Source organism: Protopterus annectens, chromosome 6.part0, assembly GCF_019279795.1.
Source record: "Protopterus annectens isolate FY-2018-M chromosome 6.part0, PAN1.0, whole genome shotgun sequence".
NCBI classification, from domain to species: Eukaryota; Metazoa; Chordata; order Ceratodontiformes; family Protopteridae; genus Protopterus; species Protopterus annectens.
Genome location: NC_056737.1, coordinates 1,763,168,160 through 1,763,189,664, shown reverse-complemented (window position 1 = coordinate 1,763,189,664; position 21,505 = coordinate 1,763,168,160).

Here is a 21,505-nt window from a genome sequence, read left to right as displayed (position 1 = left end):
CAGACTAGCCTCTTAAGATGTCTTATAAGGTTTGAGGCCATCTACCATCATTGAAACATTGCCATATATAGGATAATTATGCAAGAGATTTGTACATTTGTGGCACAGAACAGACAAGTGGAATGTTTGATATTAACTTCCGCTGTAGCACTTGCCTCTTGAATGAGTTTGAAGTTTGTCATATACTTCCTGGATACTTCTTCTAATGTTAGAATCTGCTAAGAAGGAGATAAGCTAATGAAGGTTTGCAGCTTGAAGAGATGACAGATATAGGATATGGATGATATGAACTAAGGATGATCTATTCAAGTCTTGTGCAGACTAGGGTTGCCTCCTTTTCAAATGCCCAAGCTGAGATATTTTCTATTGAAACATGGAATTTTGTGGGTTAGATCATTTCTATAACCAATGCAAAGGAATGAACTTAAGTTTTTTGCAAACATAAAAGCAGAGGCCTGTAGACTTCATGCTGCCTCTGTTTCATATAATATTAAGGTGTTTCAGAGAAAATGTTTTATGCAACTGTTAGTGGAAACTTAGGAAGTGTTTCCTGTCCTAAAATCTCAGAGGACAATTTGGCATTTATTTACTTATTTTTACAGGGCACAACTATTCATATAGGGACTGTTGTGCAGTTTGGTTTCACATGCTACTTTTACAATACAGTATGCAGACAGTTTATAAGATCTAGAAAATATACTTGTTTACTGCATTCAAAAAGTTACATCTATCCTTCAAATGCACACTTCTTTATAAACATATGTATGTATACATAGATGAATTTATTTATTTGTTTTGTTTGTTTGCTAACTGTGTCTGTAGACTTTTCAACATGGACCCATTGCAGCCACAGCCCAGTTGATAAAGAAATAAGGGACAGTACATGTAAAATTCCATATCTCTATCTTACAATACATTAAACAATAAATACCAAGAACAGCAAAACAGAAAATCAGACAAACACTTTTAGATGAAGAGAAATCAATGAGTCAAACAGCATCAGTTGTAGGATCTAATATTACAAAGGTTATATAGTAATATACATAAACGTGTGGAGTCCGTTTCTAAAATATTTGAATGTGGATCAGTTATGGATGTCTGCTGTTAATGAGTCCCATAGTTTAGGTCCAAGTATGGAGAAGGCTAAGAAGAAGGTAAATAACTTTCTGACAGGTGAGGACAGCAGCAGAGGAACAGAGAAGGAATGGAATGTTCTTAATTGACAATCTGAGGCTGAGGGAGGATGGTGTGTCACTCACAAGGCTCTTGTATAAGAGACAGAGGAGGAAGTGGAGGCAATACAGTGTGTTATTGCTTACTTATCTATATTTGTACACATGTAAAGTTCACTGAGTCATTCAAGATTGCATTAAAAGACAGGCTCATGGAGAAAAGCTCCACAAAACATTGTACAAAAATCACTGAAATGTATTATAATAAAAACATTTGTAACAATGGGCTTTGTACAAGAAAGAGCATACACCACAAAACAAAGAAAAAATAAGTAACAATCTTGCATTTGTTTATAAACAAATGAATTGAGATAGTTTAGTCCTAGTGGAAGAAAGAGGAGAAATTCAGTCTGGCAGTAGGAACAATGTAGCTAGCTGGATAAATCAAACCGTGCATTTTCAGTGTAACAGCAGTATTTCAGAAATGAACTCACATAACTCATGCCACAACTGTATGTGAACTTGATATCAATTATTTATTTATTTATCGATTGATTGATTTATTTGCCTTTATTGACCGTGAGAGTCCAGCTGGACAAAGTCCATTTTCAGTGGAGGCCCAGGGAGAAATTAGCAGATTTGAAGCTAATAACCATTTCTACAAATAATGAAGTGAGAAGTGTAAAAGCAATATCATATGACATAACATTAAAATTAGTAATTTTATAACAGTTAGGGATTAGGTTATCCATGGTTAGATTGGCAAGGGCAGAGCTACTTGTTTTAGCAAGAAGGATTATTAGGGAGGACATAAAGTTGTGAAGGCTGTGAATCTAAGAGTAATAGGAATGTTGTCCCGCAGTTTAGAACCATAAACTTGAAGGAGTCCTCATGAGAGTCATGTGATCTTTGTGTACTGCTAAAGTGCTTGTCCCTGGACTGAATGTCTGTTGGTTTATGGATGACAGTGGTTCGAGTGGTGGGGGATTTTGTTAGCAGTTGTCTGGTATTTTTATCCATTTAAGCTGTTGATTGATGTACAGTGATGTATCCAGTGTAGGAGTCTAACTGCTGTGTTATTGTAATCTGATAGAGTATATCTGATAGATCCTCTTTTATAAGTGACCAACTGGGATGATTTATGGTTACACATTGGTGATCATTGCAGGAAGACGGAAGAAAATAGCACATGAGGACTATGGCTGACCAAGTTTGCAGACGACTGCAAACTAGGGGCTATAATCGACTCTCTGGCTAACACAGACTTCCTCCAAAAGGGTCTCACTGAGACAGGTACCTGGTGTCAAAACCATGGCCTCAAGCTAAATGTCAAAAAGTGCATAGTCATCCCCTTTGGAAAAAAACAAAGTACCCACAAACTACCACATAGGTGGTAGCCCCCTAAATATGGAAGATGTAATAAGGGATCTGGGGACCCAAGTAGATAGTAACCTCTCCTTTGATAATCACATTGCCAAAGTGGTTAGAAAATCCTTCTGTGTGGCCCAACTAATCACAAAAGGGTTTGCATCCAGATCAAAAGAGGTCATTGGGCCCCTCTATGCATCACTCATCAGATCCATCATAGAGTACAATGCCCCATTTAGGATGTACCTTACAAGACACCTGCGACAACTGAAAAGACCACAGAAGTACCTCACCAAGTGGATCACTGGCCTCAAGCAGATGTCCTATGCAGCTCGACTGAAGAAACTCCAGCTGTACTCGGTTGCATACCGCCTACTCAGAGGTGATCTCTGCCTGACATACAAGGCCATGTCCAACCCAGAATTGATGGACATGCTCCACCAAAAGAAAACCATATCCCCTCGAGCCACACACTCCAGGGATCTAAACCTCACCACAACAATAAATAGAATGTGCTGGAGGGATAGATTCCTGTCCCAGAGACTTCCCATGCTTTGGAACAAGATTGCAATCTACATTAGACAGAGCTCCTCACTAACCCACTTCAAGAGAAACCTTGACGAGTGGATGGGGAGCAGAAAGTTTACCCCAGGGATCACTTCAATGGCTCTGCTGGACAGAGGCACAGGGAACTAATCTAAGGGGGCGGCGAAGGCGAACACATTCCAGCTAGGCTCATAAATGCCTTCAGGCAGATAGCCTAGTACCTACCAATGAACCTATAAAACCAAGATTAGTTTATAAAAATAAAAAGAACTTGAAACATTTATTTTTCCATAAAGATGGTCATCATAAAAGATTCCCTGAACCCACAGGAATGAGAAAATGTGGGAGATACAAGGCATAACCCACATATTAATCCTGTTCCAGGATTTAGACATCCAGTAAATGGCAAAGAATATGATTTCAAGGTATCTGCCACATGTAGCACCAAACATCTAGTATACTTAGTGACCTGTAAACAGTGTACAGCTTTTTATATAGGGAAAACACATCAATGCTTCAAGGACCATATCTTAAGGCACCTTAGAGATATTTTACATGAAGAAGTTCAAAATAGTTTGGCCAACCATGTGAAATGTTTTCCTACACATTCTTTCTACTTCCAAGCTGTGGATATAATTATATCAAGTCCCAGAGGAGGAGATGTGAAGAATCTAACAGAAACCTAAGAAATAAAATGGATCACTAACCTTAGAGCACACAAGTATCCAGGGTTAAATGCTGTAGTTCCCCTTAAACCTCTGTTAAAAAATAGGCATATATCCATTAGTTGATTATCTGAGGAAGGCTTGCTCTTTAAGTGTTTAATGAATTGAAGCTACTGAAGGCGTGTCCAAAATAAATGTTCCAGATAGGTACATAGATGTTTAAAACATTCAGCGCAAATCTAAAAGATTTACTGAACTGAAGAAGGCCTGAATAGGTTAAAAGTGCTTTTCTTCTTTTTTACCCTTTGGTTTTAAATGAAGTTTTATGTTTAAATAAAGCCTAATGTTTTAAATTTTCAACATTAAGGTTTCAACGCTATCTTCTAGCTCCGTGAAGGCATATAAATGATATGTTAAAAAAATGTGTAATTTAGCATACTGTTTTATCAGAGGCAGTACCTAAAGTCATACAGCAAATCAGTGTTAACAGTCTGGCATCATAAGAGGGATGCTGGACCAACCAGACACACATTTACTCACACATGATGTCAGTAGCTCTATCCAGATGGGACATACACAGAATAAACCTTGACATGGAGAACAGAATATGTGACACTGAACTCTGGTCTTCATTATTACCTTTCCCCTATAAACCCAGGGATGAAGTGGTCCTAATCACCGGGGGATACAAATAGGGACACTATGATAGAAAGGAACAATAGGAACAGTCTTAGATCAGCTGATAGTCAGCTGAAGGACACACAGAGGACAGGGGGTACACAAAATTATTTTTTTCAAATAAATATATCTGAAATACTGGATATTCTCCATTTTCCCAGTTTGGGTATTACATATCTTATTGATACTACTAATACTACTAAAAATAAAGAATGTAGTGATTAAGACTTTCTATATTGTTGTAACTGGCAGACTAACTCAATCATTTTGTCAATAAAATATTCAAGTAAAATTTAAATTATGGAAAGAAGATTGGTTAGATATGTAATATGTAAAAATGTAACGCTCTAGACAACAACAATAATGCAGGACTTATAAACAGATTGAAAGACCTTTGCTTGTAATGCAACACCATCGCTGTGTTTAAAAACTACCTAACAGAAAATGGTAAGTCAGATGAGAATAAAAACAATCTAACAAATTTGTCACTGACAGATATGTCCCTCAAAGCTTAATACTCTGCCCTCTACCTTTATATTACATACATTAATCCTACACTAAATCATAGCAAACAACTCAAACAGACACAATATGCTAATGAGACAGTTCTTTTCTGTACTCCCACAACTTATGTTAAAGAAGATGAAAACAATTACAGTTAGACTTCCCACCACATTAAAAACGGTTGTGTAATACACACCTGATACTAAATCCAGTATACTTAAAACAGCAAATCCAGCAAAGAGCAACTCTACTCTATTTTGTGGCAGTTCTATAAACATGTCATAAAAAAGTCATACCTACACCAACAAAAGAAAATGTTAATGGTCAGTTTTAAATAACACATTCTGAATGGAGGACAAAAACCTCACCATTTAAAAAAAATATAAAATCACATTAGGTAGATCAAACCAGTTAATTCATTACATCACATCTAAGATTAAATTACTGAATTATTTGTTATCCAGTCTGGGGATTTCTATGGCTGTGTCATCTTCATGGGGACATCAGACACCTTATTAACAATACTCTAACAAACAATGCAAGTTTGTTCTTCGTAGCCACAAATTTCAATTACCATTTTTCTTCCTGTAAAATCTTTCCTGGTCAATTTTCAGATAGCAGCTACATTCAGATTTTAAAACCTCACAGCACAAACAATCTTGGCAAAGTCAAAAGTTAGGAGGGGACAAAGGCTCAAAATCAGTGACAGATTTTTATTATTGCTGTTGTAAACTTCAAAACTTGATAAAATAGCATGTTTTGCATTAACATGCATTTTCTAAAGGATATGTAGTCTAAAAATCTAATGTCTGTCGTCATTTAATGAGTTCAATCCTGAATGATTTGCTAGAAAACAAATTTTATGAGGAACAGACCACAAATATGAGGTAACAGTCTGGACATTCTAAAAAAATCTGGACAGTTAAGAGTTTCGGTTGCATTACTTACAGTTGACTAATACCTACAAAATTCAAAAAACTATTCACCTCAACTTCAACAAATTAGCAGTACAACAAATTCCTATGACAATGCACTTTTCCAAAACTGGATGGGGCAAATTTGAAACAAAATTGTATCTGTACTTACTGATGTGGAAACATTTCATAGTATTAAAAAGAAGTTATGTCTACTCTATAAAGATCAATCTACTTACAAATGTTATAAAGCTAAATATACAGTTTCCTGTTCTCTTTTATTAGTTTTCAAAACTATATTCAAAATAAAACTTAACATAAAGCTGAAGACTCACAGTTTTAACATAAATCACATTTGTAAATACGTAAATACTTTGAATAGTATATATATGTTTGCTACAGCTGCAAGTTCTTACTTCCTGTTAACTGGAATTTATGTGTGTACAGCTTGACCCATGATAAATTGCTCATTATACCATGACCCCCCATTAATATTCCAAAACGTGCACGCTGATTGGTCAGCGTGCACGCTGTAAATCGACTTATACTAATGGAAAAAGGTCCGGTCGCCCGGACTTTTTCCATTAGTATAAGTCTTTTTTAAAACACTGTCTCGCTATGTTAAATGAGTTTAACATAACGAGACAGGTTTAAAAAAAGCAACGGATCTCCGTTGCTTTTTTTAAAGCTGTCTCGCTATATTAAACTCCTTTAACATAGCAAGAAAGTGTGTAAAAAGCAATGGAGATCTTGCTTTCTCCATTGCTTTTTTTTAAACCTGTCTTGCTATGTTAAATGGGTTTAACATAACGAGACAGCTTTAAAATAAGCAACGAAGACCTCCGTTGCTTATTTTAAAGCTGTCTCGCTATGTTAAACCCATTTAACATAGAAAACCAGTCTGTAAAAAGCAACGGAGATCTTGCTTTCTCTGTTGCTTTTTTCAAAACTGTCTCGCTATGTTAAATGGGTTTAACATAGCGAGACAGCTTTAAAATAAGCAACGGAGATTCTCCGTTGCTTTTTTTAAAGTTGTCTCACTATGTTAAACCCATTTAACATAGCGAAATAGTAAAAAGCAACGGAGATCTTGCTTTCTCTGTTGCTTTTGCCCACAGCTCTGATGTACTGCATAGGCATACGCATGCGCAGTACAACAGAACTGCCGCAGAATACCAGACAGCTGCAGAAGGGCAGCAAGGAGGCATTATACAATGCCATTATTTAAGAAAAGTAATTATTTTTTTTTCTTAAATAATGTCATTGTATAATAGCAGTAACCCACTTCTGGGTGTGGGTAATGCTGGATTTACCCATTTGTGGCTTTGTTTGGCCACTTGGGCTTCGCCCTCATGACCAAACCGTGCCAACCGTGGGTAAATCCAGCATTACCCACACCCAAGCGTGGGTTATTGCTATATTAACAAATCAAAGTATATTATTAGTTATGGTTCTAACTCATTTAGTTTTAACTATAAGTCATCAATGATGTTGACTAATTAGTGACTAAAAAGTATTAATACTGATGAATTAGCTGATAAGGTTCACTTTGTTTACTTAGCTTTGGCAAGTACTATCATATATGACTGAACAGTCATAGGTTCATAGGTTCATAGGTAGGCACTAGGCTATCGGCCCTAGGGCCTGTACAAGCATAGCCAAAAAGGTATCATGGCGTTCTCCACCCAAGAAAATTATTTTCCTGTGCTCCTGTTAGGCAGAGCCACAGAGGTGATCCCCAGGATGAATTTCCTATTTCCCATCCAATCATCAAGATTTTTCTTGAAGAGTGGTAATGAGGAGCTCTGTTTGACATAGATAGGTAGTCTGTTCCAGAGTATAGGAAGTCTCTGGGACAGGAATCTATCCCTCTAGCATGTTCTGTTTATTGTGGTGACAAGGTTTAGGTCTCTAGAGTATGTAGCTCAGAGGGATTGGGATTTCTTTACGTGAAGCATGTCCAACAGCTCTGGGTTTGACATAGCTTTGTATGATAGGCAGAGATCGCCTCTGAGTAGGCGATATGCGACAGAGTGAAGCTGGAGTTTTTTGAGACAGTATGCGTAGGGCATCTGTTTGAGGCTGATAATTCTCTTTGTGAGGTATTTCTGCGGCCTTTCCAGTTTTTGTAGATGTCTTGTGAGGTACATACCAAAAGGGGCATTATACTCTATAATGGGTCTAATGAGTGATGAGTAGAAGGGAACAATGACCTCTTTTTTCCTGGATGAGAAACATTTTGTGATGAGGTGTGCTACGTAGAAGGATTTCCTGACTACTGTGGCGATGTGGTTATCAAAGGAGAGACTACTGTCCACCTGTGTCCCAAGGTCTCTTATCGCACTTACGGTGTTAAGAAGACTACCACCTATGTGGCAGCTCAGGGGTACAGAGTTTTTAGCAAAGGGGATGACAATGCACTTTTTGGCATCGAGCTTAAGGCCATGGCTTTGACACCAGGCATCTGTCCCAGTGAGGCCCTTTTGTAGGATGCCCACATCATTAGAAGTTTCAATTATGGCTCCTAGTTTGCAGTCATCTGTGAATTTCATTAGCCAAAGACTGTCTGTGTTAGCCTGAACTTCAGAAAAGTAGATACCAAACAGGAGAGGACCCAGGACTGAACCCTGTGATACTCTACTTGTCACTGGTCTGAAGTCGGATTTGGAGTCTGCTACTTTCACAGTGTGGGTTCTGTCAGTTAGCCAGTTGGCAACCCATCTTGTGACATAGGGATTTATACCTAGTTTAGTGAGTTTATCTATAATTCCAGAGTGGGGGATGGTGTCAAAAGCCTTGGTGAGATCTAGATAGGCTGTGTGAACCACCGTACCATCATCTATGGCTTTGGTGACTGCTTCAAAGAAGTCATCAGGTTTAGGAGACATGAACTGCCTTTTACAAACCAGAACTGGGTGAGGTCCAGAGTTTGGAGATTACCAATATCTTTGTTTATAAGTTCCATGATTATATGTTCCATAGCTTTGCAGACCAGGCTCGTTAGGCTAATGGGGTAGTACTTCCTGGGGTCTGTGGTGGCTCCCCCTTTGTGGATTGGGATAACCATCGCTGTACACCATTCAGTGGGAACAAAGCCTGAGGTAAGGCTATGATTGAACATGGTGCTTAGGTGGGGTGCCAGTTCATTCTATAGTTCATGTAGAATGCAGCCTGGGATGTTGTCAGGTCCCATGGATGCTGTGTTCTTAGCTTTGGAGAGTGTGGTTTTTACCTGTGCAGACGTGATTACAGGAATGTTGCATTCTTCCGGTATAGAGATGGGCCCTTTAGGGGATGGGGGGAGTAAAGTTAGCACTGAAGCTATCTGCCAGAATGTTGGCAACATCAGTTGGTTCTATATATTTAGTGCCATTGTGCTGTAACTCAGAGCAGATCTGAGTGCTGCCATAGAGATTCTTGACATAGCTATGAAATGCTTTGGTTGTCTTTAGAATCAGTGGTGATTTTATTTTCATAACTAGCTTTGGAGGATTTTATGGGGGATCTCAGCTTCTTACTGAGGCTGACCAGGGAGTTCTTCCAGTCATGGGATTTTACTCTTTTTTGCAACAGTTTCTTTCTTCTGTTGTAGAGTTTGTTTATGGCAGGGGACCACCAAATTGGCTTCCTTTTTTTGGAGGATAGCATATTGGTTCTGTTAGGGATAGCATGATCCATACACTTGTGTAAGTGCTTATAATGTGCATTTGTGTAGGATTCAGCAGTCATACCTCTACTGTCCTTCTGCATGGGTTTCATGAAGTTTGCCACTTCTGTCTTAAGAAGCATAAAGTTAGCTTTGGAGAATTTTTTTATGGTGGTTTCCCCTAATGAGGTGTGGGGGCGGGATGTGGATGTCTAGGCTGATTAGCTTGTGGTTGGATCTGGCTAAAGAGGAATTGTCCTCTGGTGTGGAACACCAGTCGTCTATATTGGTAATGACCAGGTCTAGGATATTGCTGCCCCTGGTGGGGGTGTGGATAAGTTGATCCAAGGCATGGGAATTTATGAATTCCAGAAAACGTTCAGCAAAAGAGTTGGTACATGAGTAGTTTTCCCAGTTAATGGTGGGGTAGTTTAAATCACCCATTATTAGGGTGTTGGGTTTTACCCTAATATTTTCCAGTTTATCAAGAAATGAGGAGTGGGAATCCTGTGGCATGGTGGGGGATCTGTAGCAAGTTACAATTTGAATTGCCATCTTGCCCAGAGTTAGTTGCACTTGGATAATCTCGGATGCATTATGCTGAGCAACTAGCCTGTAGGTGTGGATATCTTTAATGAATATGAACACACCTCCACCTTTATTGTTTTGGTCCAGATTAGGTGGCCGGAATGTGTGGTATGAATAATAGCCTGGTAATTCAGGGGTGCTCTCTGGAGCATTGAACCAGGTCTCTGTCACTGCACAGATGTCGATGTTCTCCATTTTAAGAAGTGCCTCGAGTGAATGCATTTTGAGGTTTAGACTTCTAGCATTGAGTAACTTTACCCTCAGATTTTGCTTGCTTGTACCTGTTATGGTGGTGCATTTGTCATTTGAACCTTGCCTAAAAAAGGTACTATAGGGGTGGCAAGAGTCTTAGCCAGTATCTGGAATCCCAAGGGTGACAGGTGCAGGACATCTCTGGCAAAGCATCATGGTCTGTCGATCATGTCATCCCAGGCAGACAAATGCTGGATCCCCTTAGAATAATACCAGAAACTTAGCCAATTGTTGAAGTCAATCATTTTGTCCTTGTACTGTGGTATCATTCTAGGTGATGGCAGGATGCTACCCAGGGCTAAGGTCATACCCGCCTGGGCTACGTGATCAGAGAGCTCTTCCATGTCTCTTTTCATGTAGTCCAGGGAGGTACGTTTCAGGTCATTCACACCAACATGGACAATGACAGAGTCATATTTGTACTTCTTGTGGAGTGACCTGAGTGCGTGCATTATGTGGTGGATCCTGGCACCCGACAGGCAGCTGACAGTGACTTTCTCCTTGTTTAGCCTGGTGAGTGGAACATCAGTGTACCTGACTATAGAGTCACCTATGACTAAAGTATTGGGTACATTGTTATGCCTTATGGGCTGTGGTTGAGTGGCACACTTGAGTTTGTGGGCTATGTGTCATTAGGGTTGTATTGGGGGGGGAGGTTGCTTGCATTTCTGCTTTGGAGGTCTCTGTTGCTTGAGCAGATTTTTATTGAGAGCCTCCATGAATGTAGGTGTATGTTTTGTGTTGCTATGTGTGTGTTTTGGTGGTGTAGGTTTTGAGGGACTATGTGATGAGTGTGGTGTGGTGCAAGTGTTTACCTTCTCTTCTTGACTGTCTAGTCCAGTCTTGGGAGAAGAGAGCTTTGCTTCCAGTTTGGCTATATATGTGCGTCTCTCACAGGTTTTAGTGTTGGGTGGTAGGAGGAGAGGGTTGTCTATGTACATGAGGCAATTGCTGCATTGCCCCAAGATGCCCAGATTCATCAGCTAGACAGGAGAAAACACCGGGAGCTGACCCTTAGACATGCCTGGAGAGGTGCTTATTTCTTAAGTACTAAAAACTGTTTTCCTCTAGACAAGTGAGGAAAGTTGAGTGCTGTAGTAATTTGTAGCTTATTTAGTGCTTACAACGAGTTCTGAACAAGTGCTGAGCTCAAAGAAACAGATTTGACTGCTAAAACTAAAAAACTGGCTAGTTCTAAGGGAAAATTTGAAGAGCACACTTTACGGCACCAAGAATATTTTAACCCTAGCTAAGTCAACTTTTATGCATCATTTTTTCCATACCAGACTTTGCAATCCCTTTCTGATTCTTTTCTTTGCTGTCCAAAAGTATTATTACATTTAGAGTTAATAAGCAATTACATATAGATAACAAGAAACTGCAAATTGCATCTTTTTGTTGTTTAAATGTTAGATTTGTGTTATTCTTTGTCTACTTTGCTCATGGTCACTGCATTTATTTTATTTTTTTTCACATAAGAGGTACATAATTTTATTGCCTGCTTTATGTACTGAAGCATTTCTTTCTGAGAATTCACTGAAAGTTGGTCTAAATTTTACAGTTTCCAGTGAAATATATAAATTCATGCAATCTTCTGTGTCAAAGGAAGCAGGTATTTAAAATTCAGAAAATATAATTATCTTAAACTGAATATTTTTAAATGATTATAAATAATAAAGCAGTAACATTCATCTTAAGGATCATTCCTCTTTTATATACATATATATATATATATATATATATATATATATATATATATATATATATATGGGGCTACTACCGTAGATCGAAATTACACTATTTCGAAATACGATAGTAGTGTCCCACTAACGGGAAAGTGCACTTCAATGAAAGTGCACTTTTGCGAAGGTCACTAAGTCGAATGGGACATTTCCTGCACTGTGGTTCGGTAGTAATGGACCTTAGGGTTAGGGCTTGGGTTAAGGATAGTGGATAGCTAGTAGGGCTATCCACTATCCTTAACCCAAGCCCTAACCCTAAGGTCCGTACCTACTGCACCACAGTACAGGAAATAGGTCCGTAACTACTGCTCAGTAGAGGAAATAAAATTTCCTGCACTGTGGTGTGGTTGTCATGGACCTTAGGTTTAGGGCTTGGGTTAAGGATAGTAGATAACCCTACTAGCTATCCACTATCCTTAACCCAAGCCCTAACCCTTCATTTGTTCTAGTGACTTTTGTGAAAGTGCACTTTCATTGAAATGCACGTTCGCGTTAGTGGGACACTACTATCGTATTTCAAAATAGTTTAATTTCGATCTACAGTAGTAGACCTATATATATATATATGTATATATATATATATATATATATATATATATATATATATATATATATATATATACACACACATGTGGGTCTGCCTTTTTTATTGAAATATCATTATTTCAAACAAGAAAAGTGCGTCCTTACTTTCGCAAAAGTGCACTTCAACGAAAGTGCACTTTCGCGAATTCCAGTACAGCGAACCGGCAATACAAATAAAACAGAGCACTACAGAGGGGATAAGGGAATATACTTGTTTCCTCACTGTAGTGCGATCTCAAAGTTAATATATATAATGTAGCGGGGTGTGGGGGAGCACAGCAACCCCCCCCCCCGGGTGGTGCAGTGGGACTTCACCTTATTCCACATCAGTTTCCTCCTTCTGTTGTACAGTTATGGCAGGGGTCCACAAGATTGGCTTCCTTTTTTTAGAGGAGAGTGACTTGGTTCTATTGGGTATGGCAAGATCCATGCATTTGTGTATGTGTTCGTACAGTGCATTGGTGTACGATTCGGCGGTCATGCAACTATTCTCAATTTTCATGGGTGCCGTGAAGTTAGCCACCTCTGTTTTTAGGAGCCCAAAGATAGCTTAGTACACAAATGCATGGATCCCGCCATACCCAGTAGATCCAAGATGTTCTCCTCCAAAAAAAAGGAAGCCAATCTGGTGGTCCCCTGCCGTAAACAAACTCTACAACAGAAGGAGAAAACTGATGTGGAATAAGGTGAAGTCCCAAGACTGGAAAAACTACCTTATCAGCCTCAACAAAAGGTTGAGATACCTCATCAAATCCTCTAAAGCTAGCTATGGAAACAGAATTGCAGCATATAGTAAAGACAACCACAAGGACTTCTATAATTATGTAAAGAATCTCCACAGCAATACCCAGATTTTCTCTGAGCTACTGCACAATGGTACCTCCTACACCGAGCCAAAAGATATTCCCAATATACTGTCCGACAGATTCTGCGCTAACTTTACCCCTCTCTCCCCCACCAAAGGACCAATCACAATACTAGTAGATTGCCAGGCACCTAGTATTACTGCTGCACAGGTTAAAACACCACTGTCCAAGGCCAAAATACAGCTTCTATAGGACTTGACAATATCCCTGGCTGTGTTCTACATGAACTACAGAGTGAAGCAGCACCACACCTGTGTGCCCTGACCAATCAAAGCATCACCTCAGGCTTTATCCCTACTGAATGGTGCACTGCTACAGTCATCCCTCTCCACAAAGGATGAGCCACTACAGACCCTGAGAACTATCGGCCCATTAGCCTGACGAGTCTGATATGCAAAGCTATGGAACACATCATCATTGACCTAATAAACAATGATATAGGGAATCATCAAACTCTGGATCCCACACAGTTTGGTTTTGTGAAGGGTATATCATGCCTGCAACCTGGTCAACTTCTTTGAGCCAGTCACCAGAGATGTGGATGAAGACAAGGTGGTTCATACAGCCTATCTTGATCTGGCCAAGGCCTTTGATACTATTCTCCACTCAGGAATCATAGAAAAACTAACTAAGCTAGGCAATGACCCCTATATCACTAAGAGGGTTGCAAACTGGCTTACATATAGAACCCACAGTGTGAAGGTAGCTGACTCCAAGTCAGACTGCCAACCTGTCATAAGTGGAGTCCCACAGGGTTCGGTTCTGGGTCCTCTCCTGTTTGGTATCTACTTCTCTGAAGTCCAGGCCAACATGAAGAAACTGGCTGATAAAGTTAACAGAGAATTGCAAGTTGGGAGTTATTATTAACTCCCCAAGTGATGATGATATCCTACAGAAAGGCCTCACTGAGACCAACGACTATTGTCAGAACCATGGCCTTAAGCTCAATGCCAAAAAATGTGTCATCATCCCCTTTGGGAAAAACCTGGTTCCTATGAATTACCACATTGATGGTAGTCCACTGAACACAGAAGGAGTTATAAGAGATCTGGGAACACAGTTTGACAGCAACCTCTCTTTTGACCACCGCATTGCCACTGTGGTCAGAAAGTCCTATGCGGCACATGTCATTACTAAGAGTTTTGCATCAAGGAAGAAAGAGGTCATTGTCTCCCTCTACTCTTCCCTCTTTAGGCCAATCATCAAGTACAATACCCCATTTGGCAGATACCTCACTAGACACCTGCAACAACTGGAAAGGCTGCAAAAGTACCTCACAAAGAGGATCCTATGTCTTAAACACTTGTCCTGTATGGACAGACTCAAAAAACTCCAACTATTCTCTGTCTCATATCGCCTACTTAGATGCAATCTCTCCTTGACTTACAAATCCATGTATCAACCAACTCTGTTAGAAATGCTACATCTAAAGAAATCCCAATCCCTCCACACCACATGCTCCAGAGACCTCAGCCTCATTACCACAATCAACAGAACAAGCTGGAGGGACAGGTTCATAACCTTGAGACTGCCCATGCTATGGAATAGACTTCCCATATGTGTCAAACAGAGCACCTCACTGGGCCACTTAAAGAGAAATCTTGATGAGTGGATGGAAAATAGAAAATTCACCCCAGGGATCACTCCAGTGGCTCTACTCAACAGAGGCATTGGAAACTAAGGTCGGGTGGCATGATGCCAGGCTAATCCTATGGGCTAGGCTTGTAAAGGCTCCAGGGCCATTAGCCTAGTACACACCTATGAAGCTATGAACCTATAAGGTGTGCATATCCTTTATGAATATGGAGACACCACTGCCTATGGAACTTCGGTCCATGTTTCTGGGCTGAAAGGTGTGGAATGAGTTATAACCTGGTAGTGCAGTGGTGCTTTCTGCCACTTTAAACCAGGTCTGTGTTACAGCACAAATGTCAATATTCTCCACTTTGAGGAGTGCTTCAAGTGAGTACATTTTGAGATTTAGACTTCTAGCGTTGAGCAGCATGACCCTCAGATTGCATTTATTTATAGCTGTTACGGTGGTAATTTGGTCCATGGAACACCACCTTGAAAAGGCACTATAGGGGTGGCAAGTGCTTTAGCCACTACCCGGAAACTCATGGGTGACAGATGCAGGCCATCTCTGGCAAAGCATCGAGGTCTGTCAATCATGTCATCCTAAGCAGACAGATACTGGATCCTCTTAGAATGACACCAGAAACTTAGCCAATTTAAGTCAATTGTTTTTGTTTGTACTGTGGTATCATTCTGGGTGATGGTAGGATACTGCTCAAAGCTAGGGTCATACCTGCCTGGGCCACATAATCCAATAGCTCCACCATGTCTCTTGTCATGTAGTCCAGGGAGGTGCATCTCAGGTCATTCACACCCACATGGACAATGACAGAGTCATACTTGTAATTGTTGTGTAGTGACCTGAGTGTGTGTGTTATGTGTCAGATTCTGGCACCTGATAAACAGCTGACTGTTACCTTCTCCTTAGTCAACCTAGTGAGTGGGACATCTGTATGCCTCACTATTGAGTCACCTACGATTAGTGTATTGGGCAAGGTGTTTAGCCTTAGGGGCTTAGGTTGAGGGGCACACTGTGGAGGTGAGCTATGTGTCCTGTGGTTTGTGTTGTGTTGATCAAGTGCGTTTCTGTCTTGGAGGTCTCTGCTGTTTGGGTAAATTTCTATTGAGAGCCTCTGTGAAGATGGATGTGTGGTTTTTGTTTTTATGTGAGAGCTATGGTGGGTGTTCTGGAGGGCTATGTGTCCCATCTGGTGTGGTGCAGGTGTTGACCTTTGCCTCTTGACCAGCTAATCTGGTCTTGGCTGGAGGATGGATAACTTCCAATTTGGTGATATAAGTGCATCTTTCACAAGTCTGAGTCTTGGGAGGAAAGAGTAGAGGGTTGTATGTGTACATGAGGCAGTTGTTACACTTCCTCAGAATGCCTAAGTACACCAAGGTTAATAGGAGAAAGAAAAGGGAACTGCCCTTTAATCTTGCCAGGAGGGGTGGTTGAAACTACTAAGTACTGGATCTATTTCCATGATGAACAACTAGTGCTGATGGCAATTAGGTGTGCTACAATAATTGCTACAAAAATGCCGTTGAAGTGCAAAGCGATTAAGCTAAGTGCAAGAGAGAGAGAGAGAAAACTAGCGAGATCTAAGGGAAAAACATAAGACCAGACTCCTGGCACCAGTAATAGTTTACCTCAGCTCAGAGCCGCTATGCAGAGCTTAAAGAAGTGCAAACCCATGCAAATGCAGGCTTTTAAACCAGAAAGTTGAAAGGGATGGAAAAACTGCCCAAACAGCCATTAAACCACAATTTCTGAGCCAGAAACCACTCATCTTGTGGTAGATAGGCTACCTAGTGCTTATCATTCCCACTGATAACATAGAAGACTTCCCTCTAACACCGAAAGACTTGGAGGGGGCTCAGAAGCTTACAAACAGTCCTGGATACAGCAAATCTATATCTGGACTAGACTAGTTATGAACCATGGATTGCATGACACAAAAATTGCAGGGCAGTGTTGGGTAGACAGGAGAAACACTAGAGGAAGTATGCAACCTCTGACGACTCACCTGAGGCCCAAGGAAAATCATGGATAACCCATCCAAGTGGAAACAAGCATGTGTAGCATTACATGTACTAGCTACAGGTACTTTCCAGATACCCACAAGGAAATTACTAGGGGTGTCACAGGCTTTTTCTTCCAGAATATTACATCAGTTGTTAAATGCAATGCTACAACTTGTAAGGGGGTAGATCTATTTCCTATGCATTCCAGAGGAGAGTGCAAGAATCAAGCAGGAATTTTATACAATAGCACACTTTCCTGAAGTTTTGTGGGCCATAGACTGCACACACATAGCACTGAAACCCCCAGGAGTGAACAGGGAAGGAGGTACTTTAATAGGAAAGTATACCACTGTATAAACTGTCAGGTTGTCTGTAATGCCCAAAGGATCATCAGTAATGTCTGTGCAGATAAATCACACAGTTTTCATGACTTACAGATATGGCACACCTTTGAGCTGTACACAAGTATTGCTAGGGGTGACCTTTCTCAAGGGCATCTAGTGGGGGAATCAGGTTATGCACTAGAACCTTGGCTCATGACATCCTTGAGAAACCCACACTACATCACTGAGCAAGGATGCAGTGATGGCCACACTCAAACTGTGAATATCATAGAATGTGTATTGGCTGGCTCAAATTAAGGTTCTGGAGTCTAAACACATCAGGAGATGCACTGCAATGTGACCCAGCAACCTCTGCTGAAAAACTCACAGTCTGTTCCATGTTGCACAATATCATTCTCAAGAAACAGATTCAAAAATGACAACTAGGGGCAGGACCACAGGCAAGGGCAGCAGCTCCAGCAGATCCAAATGAGTATTCTAAAGGAGAGCTAACGTCTGTAGGTACTGCTAGCAGACATAGGCATGTACAATATGCTATGGCCCTGGATAAAATAAAAAGGATAGCACAGTCACACTGACTACCTAAGTGTAAAAACTCTGAGCCTAGGCACAAACAAGTATCAAAACTGATGCCTGCAAAACTGTACAACCTTTACTGAACTGTGTAATGGTTGTGTTCTGATAGCATCAGAGAAAGAGACTTTCTAGTAGCTACAGTATTAATAAAGTAATTCTAGAACCTGTATAGAAAAAAAGATAGTGTTATATAACTGATTACCATCATATGAACATTCTCATGTCTCTAAGGTGAAACATGCCCCAGGTGTAGAGTAAAGTTAGTAATAGCTTATGAATGATGTTTTCAGTATACAAGTATGGATTTTTCCTGATATTATGTATCAAGCATAACAACTGAGCACTGTATATAAATCAGTGAGTGGGTGAATAGTAGTATTGTTTGCACAATTATAAAAATAAATAATACTTACATATCTACTTTGACTGCATCACTAAGAATACTAACAGAAATATAGTGCGAGACAACAATTATATAACCAGTCTTTTACAGCTGGTTATGAATGATGATTCGAAACATATTCTGCAATGCATTTACATTAAAGGAAGATTCTGAGTAAGCAAGCATTAGCTATCCAAGTTGTGCATCAGACATATATATATATATATATATATATATATATATATATATATATATATATATATATATATATATATATATATATATATATATATATATATATAAAACCTGAAGTCACAAAGAAATGAGAAAAAGGCAGAACACAGTCCTCATCACTTGCACGGGGTGCTAGACAAGCCTGACAACAAAGAAGTGTTGAATATATGTTTGTCTGCATGAACACAATCAAACACTATGCTAGCACTACGTCTTGGCATCTAGGACAGGCGGAAGCTGTGCATGGTACACTACTCAGCTCAATATTGTTGCCCCACCCAAGAGAAGTACCTCTGCTAGGAGTTGCAATGCTAGTTCCATGGCCCTGTCTAGAATTTGGGGTGTTACCTGAACATCAGTGGCGCCTACTGAATGACCTTCATCCCAGTTATGTTCTGGTCTGACCACATGGCCTACCATGTCTGGGTGTGTACAATACAATCGCTGACAGAGAAGTGAAAGTAACAACTCTATGGGAGCAGGAATCTTGCACTGCCATTTCACCTAACACCAGATGATGGAGTGGCTCTTTGGCCCATAGGAATGATGACCCTCCTCAGCAATTTTTCCATTACAGATACTGACAAATCCTGGGTGTCATTCATCCTGTTCAAGGAGTCAACTACATGGTTCAGGCAGTCCCACACATCAGAATGCACAATGTTTAGTATTCGCACTATCTCTTCTGAGACCCTTCAGGAATGTGCCTATGCCTCAATGCTGTCCCTTCATATATGCTGTGTGGCACCTACTGACACACCAACATCAGGAGGAGTGTGGCTAGTAGGCCTCCTCCAAACATCTGTATCAACCAACCTGTGTGGTACCTTGACTTTATAATGACTATCATAGGACTCCACTATTTCTGCAACTGGAGAAACAACCCTATTTTGATCAGCTGTGTTACCCTCAACCTGTCCTGTGTCTGAGGTCTGTGTGTCATTAGGTTGTGTAGGCATATTGACTGTGTCCAAAATAGGGACAAAAGATGTTTGAGGCACAATCCTAGTGTCAGACTGAACCTCTTCATTCCACAGACTGTGCCTCTTCATCAACACTATCATCATCAGAGGCTACTGATACTCTGACATTAGGAGGTAGGAGTTTCACAGTGCCACTGACAAGATCACCTATGATAACAAATCCTCAACACAACAAAGACAGAAATAGATTAAACTTTTATGAGACCTATGTTATGGGAAATGCCTGTTAAAAGTTAAGAGATGCTAAAACAATGGAAATAACTAGGTTTAATTTGTACATCCATCTGCCTTTTGTACACTAATAGGAATACAGAAGATGTACTTACCATGTGAAGTTAGTCATGCAAAAATGGAACCAGATGTGTCTAGAGATGAGAAAGGGAGATAAAACATGGATGATAAGCTTCACAAAGCAAATGACATCAGAAACATAAAACAATTCCCTTTATAGCTGCAGAATAAGATGCATGTCATGCAGAATTTTACTGTCCAGTTGACTTCCAGAACCCTTCCTTCCACCCTGCTACACCCTCAGTACCTCTTTATCCCACATCTCTCTCTGGCTGTATACATATATATATATATATATATATATATATAATTACAATATATATATATATATATATATATATATATATATATATATATATATATATATATATATATATATATATATATATATATATATATATATATATAGCTTAGCTATATTTACAGTAACAATTATTCAGTTTTATTGTATACCTAGATGTTCTATAGTAGACACACTTGGTTTGTCTTCCATTCAGCCACAATATCAATTTCTCTGTGTGAACCCTGTGCTGGTTTGTGTGCATCTCTGACAGTGGACAGGAGCTCCTATTTTTCAGACAGGTCTTTATTATATGCATGAATGCTTAAGTTGTCAAATACGACATGATTGACACCTATTCAGAGAACGCACAAGACATCCAAACCTCAAAACGCGGAAATACAGAAGACCGAATTGTTTTGTTTGGCCAACACCGTTCCACCCAGTGACGAAAATAAAACATATTTCCCACTACACCGCTCGCTACATACTACCCAACCAAACAAAATAAATAAACCACATACATACACTAACCTAAACCCTACTTCTAACCCTACATTAACCCTTACATACATTACTATCTATGGACTTACCTTAACCCGCACCCTATCCTTAAGGTCCATAACTATCGCACACTTACCTTATGTATACCGCAGAAGGGCTGACTATGCCAAATCTGGATTTCAAATTTTGCAGTTTCTAGCATTCGGTGTACTCGCAGTTCGTTTAATAGGTGTCACTCATGCCGTATTCGACAACCTAAGTTTTCACACTTGCGATATAGACCCTTTCAGACAGTACTGGTTTAGTAACAGAAACACCCCTATAGCCATCTGGTCAAGGCTAATTGTGGCTGTCCAGCATCTAGCCAGTATGATCATATTACTAACCTTATGTTTTATGTTTTATTTAAGAATATGTACAGCCATAGCCACCAACCACATTTACATTGTTGACCACCTGCTCTCAGATATGGTCATGGGAAGACTTGTCACCTTTGCCTCTATCTAAGAGGAATAACCCATGGCAATGTAGTACCTGAATTAGCACTTCATTCTCAGCATCACTAAATGGCAGTTTACGGGGTGCAGATGTCTTGGGCAGCTAGCCCTGTATGAGAAGAAACAAAAAAGGAAAAAATTCATAAGTAACCAAAAAGTGATTGTCAAGAATGAAGAAAACAATCAATGAAGGCATCCATTTATCATACACAAAATACATGCAAAGGTAAGACTTTATATGAGTACACACATCTTAATACAGATCCCCCTGGCAACCATCAAACAAAG